Source organism: Haemaphysalis longicornis, unplaced genomic scaffold (genome assembly GCF_048455015.1).
Source record: "Haemaphysalis longicornis isolate Haplotype H1 unplaced genomic scaffold, Haemaphysalis longicornis Haplotype H1 scaffold_13, whole genome shotgun sequence".
Classification (NCBI taxonomy): domain Eukaryota; kingdom Metazoa; phylum Arthropoda; class Arachnida; order Ixodida; family Ixodidae; genus Haemaphysalis; species Haemaphysalis longicornis.
Genome location: NW_027526233.1, coordinates 46,168,999 through 46,189,565, shown reverse-complemented (window position 1 = coordinate 46,189,565; position 20,567 = coordinate 46,168,999). Strand labels below are relative to the sequence as shown.

Here is a 20,567-nt window from a genome sequence, read left to right as displayed (position 1 = left end):
ATACAGCACCATCTGTTGCTCTCAAAAAATTTCCAAAAACGCAAACCCTCAGGTGTTCAAGCCCACTTCCTCCAAACCTGTCAACAACTTAGAGCTGGTCCAGCATGGCCAGAATCCTTCAAACAGCTAGAAAAAGTCAAAATCGTCGGCTACTCTGCCGCCAGCTACCTCCGATCCTGCCAACGGCATAAAGCAAGTCCAACATGCTCCAAAACTTGACAACGGTCAGAAAAAGTCCAAACTACTGCTGAGCCAACCATATACGAATTCCAAGCCCGTCAACAGCGACAATCAGCCACAGCCTGCACAAGAAACACCTGCTCAAACACAGTTACAAACACACTCGCCGACATCTGTGGTACCAGAAACGACGAAGGACAACTTGTGCTATCGCCTGGCTGACCACTTCGTGAGTGTCATCGGCTTGCTTCAGCTGGATGAAGCCCATGCCTGAACTTCTGGCAGCAGCATCGATCATTCAGCACTTGGCCATAAGACGAGCAAGGACTGTCTGTGCTTAGCGTGCGTGGCATACTGTGTGCCACACGAAGCCAGACTATGGTCATGAGACTGTTTGCACGAGAGGCCGTCGCACACCTCCTGTGCAAGTACGACTCTCGCGCCCTTCGCGAATTGCAAAGCCATGGCACAGGCCCCATGGTGTGCACACCCAAGCGATGCACCTCGCTTGGGTGTGCATCGAACTGCCAGTCCAAGGAAGCAGCACCAGGTACTCTGACCTCACCAGTGCTGCAACAGCCCCGACGTCCACAACGCCCTCGACGGCTGCTTAGCCACTTGGACAACTTTGTGCTAGAGTGAAGCGTGCAGCAGTGTCTCCCCACGTGTGTGAGATTGGAGACCATTGTAGACAATGTGTGAACATCTTTGAACACAGGACGTCAACCAGACTAGGGTGCGATGTGATCGCAAGCCATAATTAGTATTAGTAGTAGTAGTAGTAGCAGTAGTAGTAGTAACTTTATTTTGCCCAAAAGTTGTGGTGATTGCACCCCTGAGCTGTTCACTCAGTCATCTAGACACCGGGGCTCCCGGTGTTTTGGGAGCTCGGTGTTTTCAGCCAACTGGGCGAGGGCTTCTTGCACGTGGGGAGCTGGGATAGAGATGGCAGCCTCCCACTCTGTTAAGGACGATACCACTTCGACTACCCCTCTGGGGGCTGCTAGCGACCCCCACACAGGACCTCAACTGGCGTCATGTCAAGGACTCCCCAGCAAAGAAAGGGAAGGTCGCACCAATGGACAAGTTTCCGGCAACTGTTCTGTTAATATTACTGCGAAAAACAATGTAGCAATATTTTGTTTGAATAAACACAGAAAAGGCCAAGCTCGTGCGTTTCTAGGCGCAACTTTGTGCTCTACATAATGTTTCTCCATCTGATTTTAGGACTGCCTGTTTAAAAACAAATTTTATTGTAAATTATTTTAAATTTTAATTACAAAGCGAGGTTTTTGATTTCAATTTATTTGCAGTGCTTGAAGATGAGCCTAGCTACACTTGGGATATAACACATTTTGGTAAACATAACCTCCTGCATGCCAGTTAACACGGATTTTGTCAAGGTTTTTTTTGAGGAACGCACCTCGTTGAGTTGAAGCATGGTGTGGATCTAGTAACAGATAAGCGTAAAGTATTTGACTGCATTTTCCTGGACATTAAAAAAGCATTCGACGTTGTTCCTCATGACCTTGTTAGTAAATTACGGGGCTATAGACTGAATGAATCTGTTATTGCACGAATGGCCGATTAACTCTCTGCAAGACAGCAGTCGGTTTATCTCAACGGTTGTTCTTCCGGATATGTTCCCGGGACCTCAGGAGGTGTTCAGGGCTTAGTTTTACCCTTTATTTTGTTTCTATTAAATACCATAGATATTACTGTTGGCTTCAAATCTTCATTCAGAACGTTCGCAGATGACTGTGTAGTTTAGATGACTATAGGGATTCAACGTGATTCCGAGTAACCACAACGTGATATAAGTGTAATAGCATCTTGGTGTGCCCATTCGGAAATCTCGTTGAATTTTAAAACGTGTGTTCATGTCACCATTGCGAGCAAAATTTCATACCAGTTGATTACGTAAGGTGTACATAACGCTGCTTTAAGCATGACCACGCAAAAAAAATATCCAGGAGTTTACATCACGCGTGATTTGAGGCAGACTAGCCACGTTAACATCATCATCATCATCATCATCATCACCAGCCTATCTACGCCCACTGCAGGGCAAAGGCCTCTCCCATTATTCTCCAATTATCTCGGTCCTGTGCAAACTGTGACCAATTTATCACCGCAAACTTCTTCATCTCATCTGCCCATCTAACTTTCTGCCGCCCCCTGCAACGCTTGCCTTCTCTAGGGATCCACTCTGTTACCCTTAATGACCAGCGGTTATCTTGTCTTCGCATTACATGCCCTGCCCACGTCCATTTCTTCTTTTTAATTTCTACTACTATGTCTTTAACACCAGTTTGCTCCCTGACCCACTCCGCTCTCTTCTTGTCCCTTAATGTTACACCTATCATTTTCCGCTCCATTGCCCGCTGAGTCGTTCTCAATTTGAGTTGAACCCTCTTAGTGAGCCTCCAAGTTTCTGCCCCGTAGGTGAGTACCGGTAAGATGCAGCTGTCAAACACTTTCTTCTTCAGCGACAATGGTAGGCTGCTATTAATTATCTGAGAATGTCTGCCATATGCACCCCACCCCATTCTGATCCTTCTAATTATCTCTGCCTCATGGTTGGGATCTGGGGTCACAACTTGGCCAAAGTAGATATATTCGCTTACCACTTCCACTGCCTCGCCAACTATCTCAAACTGCTGTGCTGTCCTGAGGTTTTTGATCATTACTTTAGTTTTCTGCATATTAATTTTCAGGCCCACGGTTCTACTCTGTTCGCCCAGTGCGGAAAGCATGCTTTGCAAATCATCCCCCGAGTTACTTAACAAGGCAACGTCATCAGCAAATCTGAGGTTACTGAGGTATTCTCCATTAACCCTTACTCCCACCTGTTCCCAATCCAACGTTCTGAATACTTCTTGTAAGCATGCTGTGAATAACATTGGAGAGATTGTGTCTCCTTGTCTGACACCCTTCCTTATAGGTATTTTGCTGCTCTCCCTATGGTGGATGATGGTAGCTGTAGACCGGTTGTAGATATTGCCGCGAACCATACATTGGGTTTGTTTATTTGTGTTTTGCTTTTACCGCCCGGCTGCGCCGGTCTGTGTTATCTCTGCGCCAAGGGAAGCGCGTGTTCCATTCTTTCTTTCTGCGCCGCATGTGTTATCTGTCGTGATAGGGAGAGCATTCCGATCTAACGTGAACAGCCCAGAATAATCCTCTTGGATCTACTATGTTCTCCATGTGAATCGACGTTTCGAGAAGCACGCGTGCCGAAAGATAAAAAGCCTGCAGTGTGGACGCCGGAGCATTCGATTCAACGACCCTCGCCTGTGCAAGTCACTTTGTTGACCGCTGCTTCGCCACCTCTGTATTCTTTTGAGTTGTTAGGGGAGCACAAGTTCGCTCCAATAAACGTGTTTCTCATTCAAGACAACTGCATCGTCCTTGTCTTCGCGACATCTGGTGGAGGTGCTGGGTACTAAGCCTTTATGCTCTCAACGACATCTCGAAGCCGCCAAGCCAGGCCAACCAGAGAAAGCCCCCGACTGCAAGGATTGCTAACCGAGTTCGGTCTTCTGCCAGAACGGCCCAAGAGAAGGAACGCTGCAACCAACACCATGGTGCAAGAAACAACGTCGCCAATCATCTTGCAGCACCCCGAGAACCGCCATCGTTCCGGGGAGCCCCCGCTGAAGACCCCGAAGAATGGTTGGAGAAGCTGGAGCGCGTCCGCATCTTCAACAGGTGGGACGATGAAGAAACGTTCCGGCATGTCTTCTTTTACTTAGAAGATGCTGCTCGAACTTGGTTCGAGAACCATGAGAGCTCTTTGACCGACTGGACTCAATTCAAAAGGGAGTTCCTTAAGACTTTCACTACCGTGGTGAGAAAAGAACGAGCTGCGCTTTTGCTTGAAACTCGAACGCAGCACCCCAACGAAGGAGTCGTGGTTTTCGTTGAGGACATGAAGCGACTTTTTCGTCGTGCGGACCCTGAAATGACCGAGGAAAAGAAGCTCAGGTTTCTAATGCGAGGAGTGAAGCAAGAGCTTTTAGCTTGGCTAGTCCGTAACCCTCCGAAGACAGTGGCGGAATTCGCGTCTGAGGCGGCCGCGATGGAGAAGACGCTAGAAATTCGAACGAGGCAGTACGACCGCCCTGTCAACGCGCTGTTCTCGGAGACCATCGGTGCCGCAAATGGAAGCTCCGATACATTACGAGAGACCATCCGAGCAGTGGTCAGGGAGGAGCCTAGGAAGCTTTTTCCAACGACGCCGCAACCTCAAGTGGCTTCCCTGACCGACGTAATCCGAGAAGTCCAAAACGCACTCGGAACTTCTACGCCGTCGGAAGGACCCCGCGAACCACAAACCATGACCTACTCCTCGGCTGTTCGTCAACCCCGCCCTGCTCCAACCCGTCGTCAAGAGGCCGAGCCATACCGCCGTCCAATGCCGCCCGCCCGACGCCCTGTAGACCAATACCAGACGCCAAGGAAGACCGACGTGTGGCGAACGCCCGATAATCGCCCGCTGTGCTACCACTGCGGAGAGGCCGACCACATCTACCGTCGCTGTCCCTACAAGAGGCTCGGTTTGCGAGGGTTCTCTGTCGACGCCCCACGCCCCCGATACGGCCAGCGCCCTGCTGAGATCGAAGAATACCTCTCCAACACCAACCGAGGACCAGCCCGCTTCAACCGTTCACCGTCGCCCTACCCGTATCAGTCACCGAACCGCCGCAGCACTGCTGACTTCTCACGTGGAAGGTCCCCCAGCCCACGCGGGGGAAACTAAAAGCAGCAACTTCGGGAGGTAAAGTTGCACAACGGCGGAAAAACGAAAACCCTCCAACGACGCAGCGACTCGCTGAAGACCATCATTCACGACATGCCCTCAACCCGACGACCCGACCTAGCCCTAACGAGACTCCTGAACACGACGACAGCTACACGGCGCGACGCGTACCCGACCTGACCGAGACGTCCGTTGAGAAGACGACGACAACGACGATTCGCAGTGCCCGACCGTCAACACTTACAAGCAGAGATACGACGCCCCGACGAACCCGGAACTCGAGGAAGACTGCATCTGACGTCAAGGTGTCCATCGACAGCTTTGACGTAGTCGCCCTCGTACACACGGGAGCTGACTATTCGGTAATGAGCAGACCATTTGCGTCTAAACTGAAGAAAGTTATGACCAGATGGGACGGTCCGCACATACGCACAGCAGGAGGCCACCTCTTGACGCCAAGTGGAACGTGCACATCGCGCGTCACCATAGACGGCACCACGTAGCCTGCGGCGTTCGTCATTCTGCCTAACTGCTCGCGCGACGTAATTCTTGGAATGGACTTTTTGATGGACAACGGTGCAATAATCGATCTGCAGACCAAGTCAATAACTTTTTCCCCCAATCACTCCATGACGCCGGAACCGAACCCCGAACGACGTGCTGCTGTAAGGATTGCCGATGATCATGTCACCCTGCCACCCCGCGCAAGCTTGATGGTCGCAGTCTACTGTGAAGATGCTGCTCCTGACGTCGACGCTATCGTAGACACTGATCAAAGGGTGCTTCTCGACCGTGGTGTGTCGGTCGCAAGAGGCATTGCGCGCTTAAAGGAACACCAATCCCACATTTTGGTTACTAATTTCACCGAGGAGTACCAGCATTTAAACAAGGGCGCGGCAATTGCATTCCTCGAAGAAGCGCAAGAAGCAAGTGACGTGATCGCGGTCGCCGACATTGAACGCACACCCGTAGAAACCTTCAAGCTCCCGCAGCCCTTCGACGTGAATCCGGCGCTACCGCAAGAACAACGGAACAATTTATTGGCTTTGCTGCGTCGCTATAGCGAATGTTTCTCGTCGAGCACAAAACTACATCAGACCCCTCTAGCGAAGCATCGAATAATAACCGAAGATGGAGCCCGACGTACCCAACAGTCACCGTACCGCGTCTCTTCACACGAACGGGAAGCCATCCGGACTCAAGTCGACGACATGCTCAGCGACGACATTATACAGCCATCGAAAAGCCCCTGGGCTGCGCCCGTCGTACTCGTAAAGAAAAAAGACGGCACATTAAGGTTTTGTGTTGACTACCGGCGACTGAACAAAATCACGAAAAAAGACATGTACCCCCTCCCCCGAATCAACGATGCCCTCGACCACCTCTGCCACGCGATGTACTTCTCATCGATGGACCTGAAGACCGGCTACTGGCAAATTGAAGTGGATGAGAGAGACCGAGAGAAGACTGCATTTATAACCCCAGACGGCCTATACGAGTTCAAGGTGATGCCGTTTGGGCTGTGCACTGCACCAGCGACGTTTCAAAGAGTCATGGACACTGTGCTAGCTGGCCTTAAGTGGCACACCTGCCTCGTATACCTCGACGACGTAGTGGTATTCGCCCGGACTTTCGACGAACACCTTGCAAGGTTGGAGTCTGTACTCGAGGCCATTCGTACGTCGGGGTTGACGCTGAAGCCTGAAAAGTGCCGTTTCGCATACGGGGAACTCAAGTTCTTGGGCCACGTCGTCAACGCCGCGGGAGTCCTACCTGACCCGGCAAAAACTTCAGCCATTGCGAACTTCCCAAGGCCGAAAGACAAGAAGGGCGGGCGAAGATTTCTAGGGCTGTGCGCATACTACCGGCGCTTTGTCGCAAACTTCGCACGCATTGCAGAGCCACTCACGCGCTTGACAAAAGATAGCACCCCTTTCAGCTGGGAAAACGACAAAGAAAAAGCATTTCTGCGAGCTGCAAAAACGCCTGCAAAGCCCGCCCGTGCTGGCTCATTTCGACGAAAACGCCGAAACGGAAATGCGCACGGACGCCAGTGATATAGGCTTGGATGCCGTCCTTGTCCAAAAGCAAAGCGGCTGCGAAAGGGTAATCGCCTATGCCAGCCGTGGTCTGTCGAAGGAGGAGAAAAACTATTCTGCCTCTGAGAAAGAGTGCCTGGCTATTATATGGGCGATTTCAAAATTTCGCCCATACGTGTATGGAAGGCCATTCAAGGTTGTAACAGACCACCATGCGCTGTGTTGGCTCGTCAATTTGAAGGACTTCTCTGGCCGTCTTGGGCGGTAGAGCTTGCGCCTGCAGGAGTTCGACGTTACAGTCGTTTATAAATCCGGCAGGAAACACCTTGACGCCGACTGCCTGTCCCGCGCCCCCGTCGACCCACCACCACAAGACGCTAATAAAGACAGCGCGTTCTTCGGGATCGTGACGGATAGCGACCTAGCCGCCCAGCAGCGTGCCGACCCCGACTTACGCGTCATATTCCAGTACCTCGAGGGATGCAACGTTACCGTTCCTAGGACCTTCAAACGCAGCTTACCATCATTCAGCCTGAGAAACTCCGTCCTCGTGAAGAAGAATTTCAGCCCCGGAACAAGAGCGAATTACCTTCTTGTCATCCCCGCGGACCTTCGTGACGAAATTTTGGAAGCGTGCCACGACGACTCGTCTTCCGGACATCTCGGCACAGCCCGCACTATTGGAAAAATCAAGGCGAGGTACTACTGGCCCGGCCTTACCTCTGACGTCACCCACTACGTCCGGAGCTGCCGTGACTGCCAGCGCAGAAAAACGCCGCCGACAAGACCCGCCGGACTTCTGCAACCGATCGCCATCCCATCGAGACCATTTCAACAAATTGGAATGGACCTTTTAGGCCCGTTCCCTATGTCACGATCACAGAACAAGTGGATTGTCGTAGCGACAGACTACATGACGCGCTACGCAGAGACCGCCGCTCTTCCGAGGGGGACTGCACAAGAAGTGGCAAAGTTCTTTATAAGCCAAGTTGTGCTGCGACATGGAGCCCCGGAAGTCGTAATCACCGACCGCGGAACGGCATTTACTGCGGAGCTGATGCAAGGAGTATTACGCTACAGCAACACGGATCACCGAAGAACGACGGCGTACCACCTACAAACGAACGGACTAACAGAACGTCTGAACAAGACAATCGCAGATATGCTGTCAATGTACGTTGACGTTGAACATAAGACTTGGGACGAAGTGCTCCCGTATGTCACGTTTGCGTACAACACGGCTATCCAGGAGACGACGCAGCTGACGCCGTTCGAGCTTGTCTACGGTAGAAGGCCGACTACGATGCTCGACGCCATGCTTCCGCACGTAGAAGACGACGACCTCAACGCCGACTTCCACGGATATCTTCAACGTGCGGAGGAGGCCCGCCAGCTCGCTCGAGTTCGTATAACGGACCAGCAGCTGGTGGATGCGGGCCGCTACAACCTCCGACGCCGATACGCCGAGTACCAACCAGGGCATCGTGTGTGGGTTTGGACTCCCATCCGACGACGCGGACTCAGTGAGAAGCTCCTGCGACGGTATTTCGGACCCTACGAGATTCTACGACGTGTCGGCCAACTTACCTACGAGGTGATCCCCGATGGTGATTCCGGAACATCACGACGACGCACGCGGCCCGAAGTCGTCCACGTGGTTCGCTTAAAACCTTTCTACGGACGATAACGAATTTTATTTTTATTTTTGGACTGTCGCTTATGTTAGCATCGGGTCGATGCACTCTTAGAGGGGGGGTAATGCCGCGAACCATACATTGGGTTTGTTTATTTGTGTTTTGCTTTTACCGCCCGGCTGCGCTGGTCTGTGTTATCTCTGCGCCAAGGGAAGCGCGTGTTCCATTCTTTCTTTCTGCGCCGCATGTGTTATCTGTCGTGATAGGGAGAGCATTCCGATCTAACGTGAACAGCCCAGAATAATGTTCTTGGATCTACTAGGTTCTCGATGTGAATCGACGTTTCGAGAAGCAGGCGCGCCGAAAGATAAAAAGCCTGCAGTGCGGACGCCGGAGCATTCGATTCGACGACACTCGCCTGTGCAAGTCACTTTGTTGACCGCTGCCTTGCCGCCTCTGTATTCTTTTGAGTTGTTAGGGGAGCACAAGTTCGCTCCAATAAACGTGTTTCTCATTCAAGACAACTGCATCGTCCTTGGCTTCGCGACAATATCCTCTGGTATTCTTACATAATTTTCACGGGCACTATGCCGACTTGAGAACGGGTCCACTATTTGTTCAGTATAGTATGCTTAAGGCTGACCAAATTTATTATATGAAGCTTTTACAAGCTATACACAAAGAAAATCTATATGACAAACATAACGGCAATAGCAGTATATACCCTCTTAGGTGTGCCAAAATACATACACCGAAACTTCGAACAAACTACGGCAGGCAGTCCTCTCTGTTTCAACGCACCGACATACTCAACACAGTTGGAGACCACATTGACTTCAAATGCAGTAGAAACATATTTAAAACACAGGCGAAAGAATACCTCTTAAATCAGAATATCTGTTTCAATGGCTAGAGCTGTGGATGTCGTCTCGACCTGTTTAATGCGCAGGTTTTGTAGTTGTGTCTATCTTTAAAACTCAATCATAGTTCTACTCTGATTGTCCACTTGCATTTTGTTTTACTTTATTCTTTTGTACTCTAATGTACGTTACTGTACCTCTCCCATATTGTTCTGTAATATCTTGTGCTCTACATGTTGTTTGTATTTTTGTAACTCACATTGGAATTTCTAGCTTGTTTGATTCTGCCTCATCATTGTACTGTACCAAAGGGGGCTGGGGCCTCTGTCAGGCTTTGTAGCCTTTAGTCCCAGCCTACCTCCTCGTACTTCTGAGGAATTAAAATATTTTGTTTTGTTTATTTTGTTTTGTTTGTTTTGTTAATGCTCATCTACCCCCTGGTTCCGTAATGCCTGAATGACTGCTAGGGTTTCGACCGAGTCAAATGCTTTCTCATAATCTATGAGGGCTATATATAGTGGTTCAGTATACTCAGCGCACTTTTCTATCACCTGATTGATCGTGTGAATATGGTCCATTGTTGAATAGCCTTTACGGAACCCTGCTTGTTCTTTAGGTTGACTGAAATCTAAGGTTGCAGAGATTCGGTTAGCGATTACCTTGGTAAATACCTTGTAGACGACTGACAGTAAGCTGATCGGCCTATAATTTTTCAAGTCCTTCATGTCGCCTTTCTTATGGATTAGGATGATGTTCGCGTTCTTCCAAGATTCCGGTACCATTGCGATCATTAGGAATTGCGTATACAGGTTTGCCAGTTTTTCAAGTACAATTTCTCCGCCATCCTTCAAGAGGTCTGCTGTTATCTGATCCTCACCAGGTGCTTTGCCCCCTTTCATTTCTTTCAAAGCCTTCCTTGCTTCTTCGGTCGTTACTGGTGGGATTTCTATCTCGTCTGCACTACTGTCTCTTTCGGCATTATCCTGTATGTCCCTGCTACTGTACAGATCCCTATAGAACTCCTCAGCCACTGTGACTATTTTATCCCTATTTGTGATGACATTGCCTTGCTTATCCTTAAGTGGGCAGTGGGCAGTGGAACGGAGCGGCCGCCACAATGGTCTCATCCAACCACTTTTTGCTTTTCGTCCAGTTATTCGCAGTCATCAGCCCGAGCTCGCCGGTCTGCGTGGAACCACATGCGCCTGGCACGCCACACGGCACGTGCCCTCGCCTACCCGAACCGAGCCGTTGTCGCCTGGTGCCACTTCAACCTCCCGTTACGGTAACCCCTCAAGCTGCCATCAAGCCAACCGCATCGACATCGTCAAGCCACCCAGAAAGCTACAAATACAGCCAGCCTTGCACCGCGCAGCTCAGTGGGCAGTGGAACGGAGCGGCCGCCACAATGGTCTCATCCAACCACTTTTTGCTTTTCATCCAGGTTGGTCCCTCCCAAGATTATAACGCTAAGCGATCTAGTAACTATTGTCTGCTGCTCCTTCCATGCCCACATGTGTTGCTTGATATAACCGCAGATTGTTTTCTCGTTGTAAAGGAACTTCTTCTTTGCGGGGATATAGAACAGAACCCTGGTCCGAATAGCGAAGTATTAGCCGCCATCAGCAAACTAACCGCACACTTGGATGAGCGTCATGACAACTTGCAGAAGTCTATTAACGATGTTAAATAAAACCAGTTGCTACTTGATTCCAAAGTAACAGATTTAACCGCTCGACTAACTGTACTTGAACCGAAGGTTACTTCCCTCGAGAACGTGCGACACGAAAGTGCCGCTCTCAGTTCACGGCTTGATGACTTCGAGAATCGCTATCGTAGGGATAACCTAATTTTTTATGGGCTATTAGATTCTGCCTCAGAAACCTGGGCTGAGTCTGAGCTAAAAGTCCGTGAAATCCTGTCTGCGTCCCTTAAACTGGAACTTCCTAATGAAGCCATCTCCCGTTCACACAGGATTGGAGCCTTTGTGCAGAACAAATGTCGACCTGTCATTGTACGTTTTAGTTCTTTCAAAACGAGAGAAGGTGTCTTTGCTAAGAAATCTATGCTTCGTAGCACCCCCGTGTCAGTTAGCGAAGATTTCTGCAAGGCCACGCGCAGCATCCAGAAAAAGCTTTTAAATTTCGCGAAAACCACTGGGCAGCCATATTACCTCAAGTATAACAAGATAGTAATTAACAAGAAAGCCTATGTTTATTGTCCGGTCACCGATCGTGTAACTGAGGCTGGGCCTATTTATGATAACCCGTACACGTTGCCCCCCAAGCAACAAACGCAGAAAGCGCAGGGACCAGCGCTCCTCCTTCACCACGATAGCTAGATAAGCATTTTCCAGCACATGAATTTTCTTTTTTACTATGTAATTCTCGAAGTGTTACTAACAAACGTGATGCCCCATCTGCACTAATAGATACATGTCTAGCTGATGTCGTCAGAGTAACTGAAACCTGGCTGTCCGCGAAAATAGAAAATCACGAAATATTTAACTGTTCAAAAAAGTTTAAGTTCTACCGCTGTGACCGGGGTACGAGGTGCGGGGGCGGCGTATTGATTACTATTAGCGACGAGATCAGCTCGTTCAGTGTGCCCGTTCTTTCGCCGCTTAAAATCGTTGTCGCGTGTGTTCGCATTAACCACAAAGATATCATTGTTTGTGGCTGCTACCGGCCTCCTAACCTAAACTACCGGCTTCGCAAATGATTTACACGATGTCCTAAATAAGTTGCGAGTAAGGTTTCCGGCTGCGCCTATGTTTCTCCTAGGTGATTTTAACTTCTCTAATGTTTCGTGGTCTCCCCCTTTTCCAACAATATCCAAAACTTCTGCTGACAGTGCTGCCTTTCTTGACGTGTGTTCAGACTTTAACCTTACCCAGCTGGTTAATGCTCCAACCCACATTACCTTGTCTACCTCCACAGTTCTAGACTTAGTGCTGACCACGCATCTCGACTTAATTAAATCCCTATCAGTTATTCCGGGCGTAAGCGACCATCTAGCTATTCATTTTAACATGACTAAAACAACTAAAAGAAGTGATAGCTCAAAAGTTTTTAAGGACTACAAAAGAGCTGACTATGTTTCAATTAATAATGAGCTTCAGGTTTTCCTAAACGATTACCTTTCGAATTTTCTGAAAAGATCCGTGCAACAAAACTGGAATTTGTTTAAGCAGAAGGTAGCAGAACTTACCAATCGTTATATTCCTCTCCGCAGAATTAGGCAAAACACAAAGTCCCCTTGGTTCACGCTTACACTAAAACGACTACTCAACAAATAGAAACGAATTTTTCGAAGGGCAAAGCTAACTAACAACGCGGAAAGGTGGTCCGCTTATCTTCACGCAGCTGACGAGTACGCTCGCGCATTATCTGTCGCAAAAGAAACTTATTATCAACAAACGCTTCCCTCCCTGCTTGCAACTAACCCACAGAAATTTTGGCAGACGATTAGCGGAAATGAAAAAAGGCGATAGAATTAATCCATGATGATAACAGCCGTGTACCAAAAGAAGCGTGTTGTGTCATTTTAAGCTCTGTGTTTTCATCGTGCTTTGTTAAATCTGCAGCCCTTTCTTTTCCCGACACCCCCCCTCACCACTTTGTTCCAATGGAACCACTTATATTTCACTGTTCTGGCATACGAAAATTGATCGAAAACATGAAATTGGCCAGGTGCTCCAGGTGAAGACGGTATCTGTGCAAAGTTTTGGCTTTATACCTCTGTTTACTCATCTGTAATTTTATGTAAGATTTTCACGCAGTCTTTGGAATGTCATTCCCTTCTGGGCGACTGGAAAGCGGGAAAGGTGGTTCCTCTTCACAAATCAGGTGACGTTCATAACCCCCGCAATTACAGGCCCATATCCTTAACAAGTATACCGTGTAAGTTCATGGAACACGTCATATATTCCCACATAATCACTTTTTTAGAAAACAACTCCTTTCTTAGTGATCACCAGCATGGATTCCGGAAAAAGTACTCGTGTGAGACCCAACTTCTCTGCTTTACTAATGACCTATTTCTTGCCCTTGATGCTTCTTCCTTTGTTGACTGTATTTTCCTCGAATTTTCTCGACTTTGCACTGTATGCCATAAACTACTACTGCTAAAACTAAGCAAACTTAATCTTGATGCTAACGTATTAAAATGGATTGAATGCTTTCTAACAGACGGCTCCCAATTTGTAACGGCTAATGAATCCAACTCCCCCCTCTCACCCGTAACCTCTGGCGTCCCACAAGGATCTGTTCTTGGCCCACTACTCTTCCTAATTTACATTAACGACTTGCCACATAACATCTCTTCTTTCATAAAGAGTTTCGCCGATGATTGTGTTATTTACCGCGAAATTAAAACCCCTTCTGACCTCCTTGCCCTTCAGTGTGACTTAGACAATGTTTCATCCTGGTGCGATACTTGGGTAATGAACCTTAAAGTTACTAAATGCATGATAATGAGAGTTTCACGTCGAACATGTAATATTTCTACTAACTACGTACTTAAAAATTCCCCCCTTACTAAAGTTAGCACTTACAAGTACCTTGGCGTTACAATTTCTGACAACCTTTCCTGGCAGACCCACATTGACGTTATTATAAACAGTGCTAACCGAACTCTTGGTTATTTACGCCGTAACTTCTCCCTTGCCCCGATGGAACTGAAACTTGTTCTCTATAAAACATTAGTGCGACCTAAGCTCGAATATTCATCATCTGTATGGGATCCACGCGTAAACGTTCATATCAGTAGCCTCGAAGCAATTCAAAATCGCGCCGCTCGCTTCATTTTGTCCAACTATTCCCGTACAGCAAGCGTAACTCATATGAAGTCAACCTTAAATCTACCTAGCCTATCACTTCGCCGCAAAATCTCGCGCCTGTGCCTCTTCCACAAGTTGTACCATACCATACCCTCACTGAGTAACTCACTTTTTTGCCGCCATCCTACATTTCATCCCGAAGCGATCACCACTTCAAAGTTGGAATTCCAAGCAGCCGTACAAACCTTCATTTTAATTCATTCGTGCCCACAACAAGCTCAGACTGGAATCACCTTGCCGCTTCCATCGCATCCATCACTGACCCTGCCAACTTCAAGAATACCATGAACGCATACCCTTTTTGAACATGCTCCATTTGTTTGTACATATTGTTATTTTGTTTTTTCACCACTCCTCTCTGTAACGCCTTGTGCATTGAGAGTAAATAAATGAAATGAAATGAAATGAAAGTGCATACATCTGATTTTTCCCCAGGCCAAGACGTCTCTTCACTGCTTTCAGGCTACCTCCGTTCTTTACAGCGTATTCGATCCTCTCCATATTATACCTCCGTATGTCAGCTGTCTTAGGCTTATTGACTAACTTCGAGAGCTCGGCTAGTTTTATTCTGTCAGCTGCGGTAGAGATTCTCATGGTTTGCCGTTTCCTGATTAGATCTTTCGTCTCCTGTGAATGTTTACCAGTATCCTGTCTAGCCATAGTGCCCCCGACTTCTACTGCACACTCCGTGATAATGCGTGTAAGGTTGTCGCTGGCTTCCTGTGTCGTAAGCTCGGCTTCCTCGTTAAGGGCGGAATATCGGTTCTGCAGCGCGATCCTGAATTCTTCTACTTTACGTCTTACTGTTAGCTCATTTATCGGCTTCTTTCGTACTAGCTTGTTGCAGTCCCTCCTCAAATCTAGCCTAATTCGAGATCTTACCATACGGTGGTCACTACACCTTACCCTTCCGAGCACTTCCACATCTTGCACGACGCCAGGGTTATCGCATAATATGAAGTCTATTTCATTTTTGTGCTCCCCATTCGGGCTCCTCCAGGTCCACTTCCGACTCTCCCGTTTACAGAAGGAGGTATTCATTATGCGTAGGTTATTCCGTTCTGCAAACTCAACTAGTAGGTCCCCCCTGCTATTTCTACAGCCCAGACCATAGTTCTCAACTGCCTTGTCTCCAGCCTGATTTTTGCCTACTTTAGCATTCAAGTCCCCCATAACTACGGTATACTGTGTTTTTACTTTAGCCATTGCCGATTCCACATCATTGAAGCGTTCCACTACTTGGTCGTCGTGGCTGGATGTGGGCGTGTAGCCCTGCACCACCTTGAGCTTGTACCTCTTATTGAGACTGATTACAAGACCTGCTGCCCTTTTGTTAATGCTATAGTATTCGTCTATGTTGCCAGCTATGCTTTCATTGACTAGAAATCCCACTCCCAGCTCTCTTCTGTCCTCTAGACCCCGGTAACATAGGACGTGTCCATTTCTCAGCACCGTAAAGGCTTCGCCTGCCCTCGTAACCTCGCTAAGCCCTATTACATCCCATTTAATGCCCTCTAATTCCTCGAACAAAACCACGAGACTTGCTTCGCTAGATAAGGTTCGCGCGTTAAACGTTGCCAGGTTCAGATTCCATTGGCGGCCTGTCCGGATCCAGGGATTCTTAGCACCCTCTGCTGCGTCACAGGTCTGACCGCCGCCGTTGTCAGTTGCTTCGCAGCCGCTGGGGACTGAGGGCCGAGGGTTAATTGGCGTATTCATGGGAGGATGTGGCCGTTACTACACCAGGGTGGCCAATCCTGCCACGTAAACAACATAGAGTTAAGACTGCTCTGGTTTTGGGTTATCTGAGATGAAATTTCAGCAAAGTTTTTCTAACTTGAAAAAACAACTGTGTTTCACCCAGGTCCGCTTATTGTTGGAGTACCCATTTGTTTTCTGTGTTCGAAAATTCGGGACCAAAGATCCGGGCGATACGCTTGAAAAAATACAGAACTTGGCAGTGGTATTTATTTCATGTAATTGGGATCGCCAGCTTAGTATGAGAGAAAGAAAAAATAAACTCATATGGGAAGACGCGAAAGATCGGAGACGAAACATTAGGTTGATTTTTTCATATCTACCATTCTTAAGCTGATATCGATAAGGAGAAGTATATCCAAGCGCCACGCTACATATCCCAAAGAAGGGACCTGTGTCGTAAAATAAATTAACCTTCTTTTAAAGTGGTGCCATGCGCTATTCATTTCTTGTTAGCTCAAAAGAGAGTAGAAGGATCTTGCAACTTGTGGTTGTATCCATTGTTTCTAATGATGATTTGTACTGCGCTTTGTGTAATTAATTTCATCGCTATTTGGGCCCAAATTTAACACTGATTTCTATGTATTTCCCTGTTGTAATGCCTGCAAAAGCGCCGTAGTTATCAAATAAATAAATAAATAAATAAATAAATAAACAAACAAACAAACAAACAAACAAACAAACAAACAAACAAACAAACAAATAAATAAATAAATAAATAAATAAATAAATAAATAAATAAATAAATAAAAATGACCCGGCGAAAGGGACCCTTGGTGGGCATCCTTTTAGCGAATCGGAATAGCAGTGTACAACAACTGTTTGCCCTGGGTGTCAATTGCCGTAACCGAAAAGGAGAAACGCGCAGCCATTGACGCTGCTGAAGGTGCGAAAACATGGCCACTGGAATGGTTAGAGTGTAAGGCACGGCTGGAGCTGTTTTTGAGGAACGTGCCAGATATGCCATGTTACACTTTAAAGCTGGAGGGAGGTTTGTATTCATAGGGCCGAGCCGCAAGTTCGCATGGGAGAGGTTGAGAGCCTTACGCATTCAATATCGAGCAATGAAATAATTATTGTTGCATTCGTTGCGGTATTCAAGGTTTGCTGTATGCATACCACCGTTGCTATATTTTTTAGGTTTGTGGTATGCATACCACCGTTGCTATATTTTTTGTTTGTAAAAGATTATGAAACATTACATTTAGACATTTTTTTGAGTGAACACAAAGTTGGATAGAACTGCAGGCTCCAGGAGCCGTGGTCATTCACAACACGTCTACAGTTTTTCAGTGAATTATGACATTAGAGGAAGATTAGGTTCTTTTGGACCATTAAGTGGTGTGAACATAACTATATATAAAAATGCATCAAAAATAAATTGAGAATTCTTAATATATTGAGACGTACTTATTCGATCTCTCCTAGAATCAGCCCTGTAGAAGCTCATCAGAAATGTTGATCGAGTATAAAATTTATTTCTAAGAAACACAGTCAAAAACTAGGCCTACATTTTGTGTGAAGAAATTATATGCAATGTTCCAGAGTGATCTCTAGAGTGCCAAAATGCTTCATAAACGAATGCCTCCCGGTTTTATAAACAACTAGATTGTGAGGCACCTATTGTAAAAATAGTTGACTCAGTCGCAGCAAAGAAGTGCTCAGGAAGATTGTCCTAAAAGACATTTCATAAAAGTGAAACATTCATCTTTGTAAAATTCAATCGCCTAAAGTTTGTTCCCTGGTTATTACAGCTAGGTCGCACACAAGACTTCGGCACCTATACCAGTTGTAGCAAAGAAATGAAAATTTTCTGCAACCTACAGCAAAACCGGACCAGCAAATATAGAAACGACAACTTGTAAGAAATAAATTTTCTGTTGGACCGAGGCTGATAAATCAGCATGGCTGCGCCCAAGGCTCGACGGCAGGCGGTGTCGTGCGGGCTTTGATATGGGTGCAGTAGACGCAAAGTCGTGGGCTTTGTGCGGCTGTGCAGTGCTGGCAGTCATCTGGTTGCACTGGATTGGTCATCCTCCAGCTTCAGTACAGTCGTCGTACTGTGGCCAGACCCCGATTCCCGTATCATAGACGAACTTCCGCGGCTTTTGTCAGCTGCCTTCCGGAAGCTGTAGTCTGGCTGGAGTCCAACGATCATATCTAGGCTGACCTGGGGTTGCTGTACCTCGGGCGCACACAGCTGGCTGTGGGATGGCTAGAGAACTGCGGCTGGAGTATGGCCGCATATAAGCCCGTTGACTGGCCGACAGCGACAGGCCCTTGGGAAGCCAAGGGAGTTCGGCCGTACACAGCCAAATGGCCCACATTTCGACACGGGCCGAACACGGATACCAGAAAAAGACCGGATGGAAAATCACTGGCCAAAGTACATCGGTTTGACATAGGCCGAACAGTCCTGTGCTGCCTTGGTTGCGCTTGAAGTGGGAAGCGCAGACGCGGAGTTCGCGCTAGGGATGTCGAGTTGGTGAGACTGGTTGCCGCGAGTTGCAGCGCGCGCTCACGAGATGCACTTGATGATAGAGATGTGAAAGGTCGCGGACAAAATGACCCGGGCCTGCCAGTGATGGAGAACTCTCAGCAGCAATTTCGGAAATCCCCATGAGGTGCCCCAACCGGATCTCGAAAAAGAAGAAAGGAGCCGCCAATTCCGCTGTTTGACCAGCCTTGCACCACTTGTGCGAGCTGTGCCAATTTTGTTTATCGAAAAGATGCCATGAAATGCACCGAACCACAACCATGCCTTGACGGAAGTTTTATGCGGCAAATATAAGAAAAAATACAAGCAGCGGTAACCTTAGGAGTTGTGTAAAATAGGTAACCATGTTTGAACTCGCCCCAATAAATAATATGAAAATTACTCTGAGCAGGATGCACCAAAAAATTTGGTCAAAGTGGCATCACCATCTTACGCAGTTACACTGGTAATATTTTAAAGGCGGAGTTCTTTAAGCTTCAGTTCCAGCAATGAAGGGCGTCGTTCGAAAATCGCCGGTGTGAACTGAAGAAGAAAGGAACCGATGAAAAGTGTCACGAGTGCGCTTCATGGCACTGATGTTTGGGTGGGGAGCCATGCTGGGCATCACTCAAAGCTCACCGCAAGAAATTGGAGAGGGAAAACTCCCACCTCCCCCCGCGGGAATCCCTGTGTAGATGCGACGCATAGGGGGTTCACGTTGCAGCGTTGGACAGCGGAGGAACGGCGCTGGAACGATGGAACGAAGCGGCGCAGGCACCGCGTTTTATAGCGCGCATAACGGTGAGGGGACGTGCCGGCGCCAGTGCGTCTGCCGCGGCTATGACGCAACACAATCCAACACAATCCACTTTAATCCAATCGAAGCCAAGCCAAGCCAATCCAAGCCAATCCAATCCAATGCCCCTGGCGTGAGGGGGTGAGCGGCGGAGAGCGAAGCTGGCGCGGCGAGGAGAATGGGAGAGGGGTGGACGCCGACCAACGACGCCGACTCCGACGCCGGATGCAGGGACAAGGCGGGTGAATGAGATGCCTTCGCATCTAAAATGCTATGGCAAGGAGTGTGGAAAACGGCGACCAGCCAAGGAGCCGACGAGCAGTTGTGGAGAGGTCGCGTTGCGGCTCAGCTTGTCGCGTGACCCGTTTTGCCAAAGATGAACATTCACTCCCCCGCGTCCTCCCCCTTTCCTGTGAAAAAAAGTCAGTCGGCAGCAAAAAGAGCCAATTTAAAACTAGTGGAGACCACCAGCCCCGCTGTTCCTTCCGTCTTCCAATCTGCAGTTGGATCCTCAATTAGGTCTTCCAATCTCAGCACCTGCACGTCCGAGTTTATGCCATCAGGAGGCGCAGCCAATTCTAGACGCGCGCCTACTCACTTGAACGTCTGTGCTGGGATGCGCACATTCGTGCAAAGATGTTCAAAACAGCACTCCCGACTCACGCGCTTGCTGTTTTATCGCAACTATTTAGTTTTTTTTAAAAGTGATTGTCGTATCCTAAGTTTTATCCATATAATAGATTAAAAGAACTTTGCGGAGTGTATTGTCGTTGCTCATGTTTTGAACTCCGTGCATATAATTGTTTAAAGTTAACCACGTTAACATAAATTTTGCTATTTTTTGAAGATGCTTCTCATAAAAAGTACTTTTTTTAGTTCCACTCCTTTCTCCTTCTGGTGGTATAACTATTCCTCGACAAAACCGGGTTGTTGGATCGTGAGGTTTAGAGATGGAAGGTCGAAGTGGTTTGTGTAATTTAGCTGGTGCTATCTCTAACTGTGGATGTCCGGGGCTTCCGGGTCTTGGACAAACAGAGGAAGATCATGCGCTATGCTCGTTCGGAACACATTGACCGTCTCTGTTTACAGGAGCACAATTTCTGTACTCCACGTGACGTTCTTTTGTTTCGCGAGCGCTTTTCCGTGCAAACCTTCTTTACGCTGTTAGACAGGATGGCCTCGGGCATAGGCGTCGTGTTTCTGCGCGAGAGCTTGCGCCGCA

At 47.9% G+C, this 20,567-nt stretch overlaps 1 pseudogene; it reads left to right on the top strand.

Moving 5' to 3' along the window:
• The first annotated feature begins 558 nt into the window (after nucleotides 1-558).
• LOC144163810 (uncharacterized) lies at nucleotides 559-11,812 on the top strand (annotated as a pseudogene).
• Nucleotides 11,813-20,567: the final 8,755 nt, after the last annotated feature.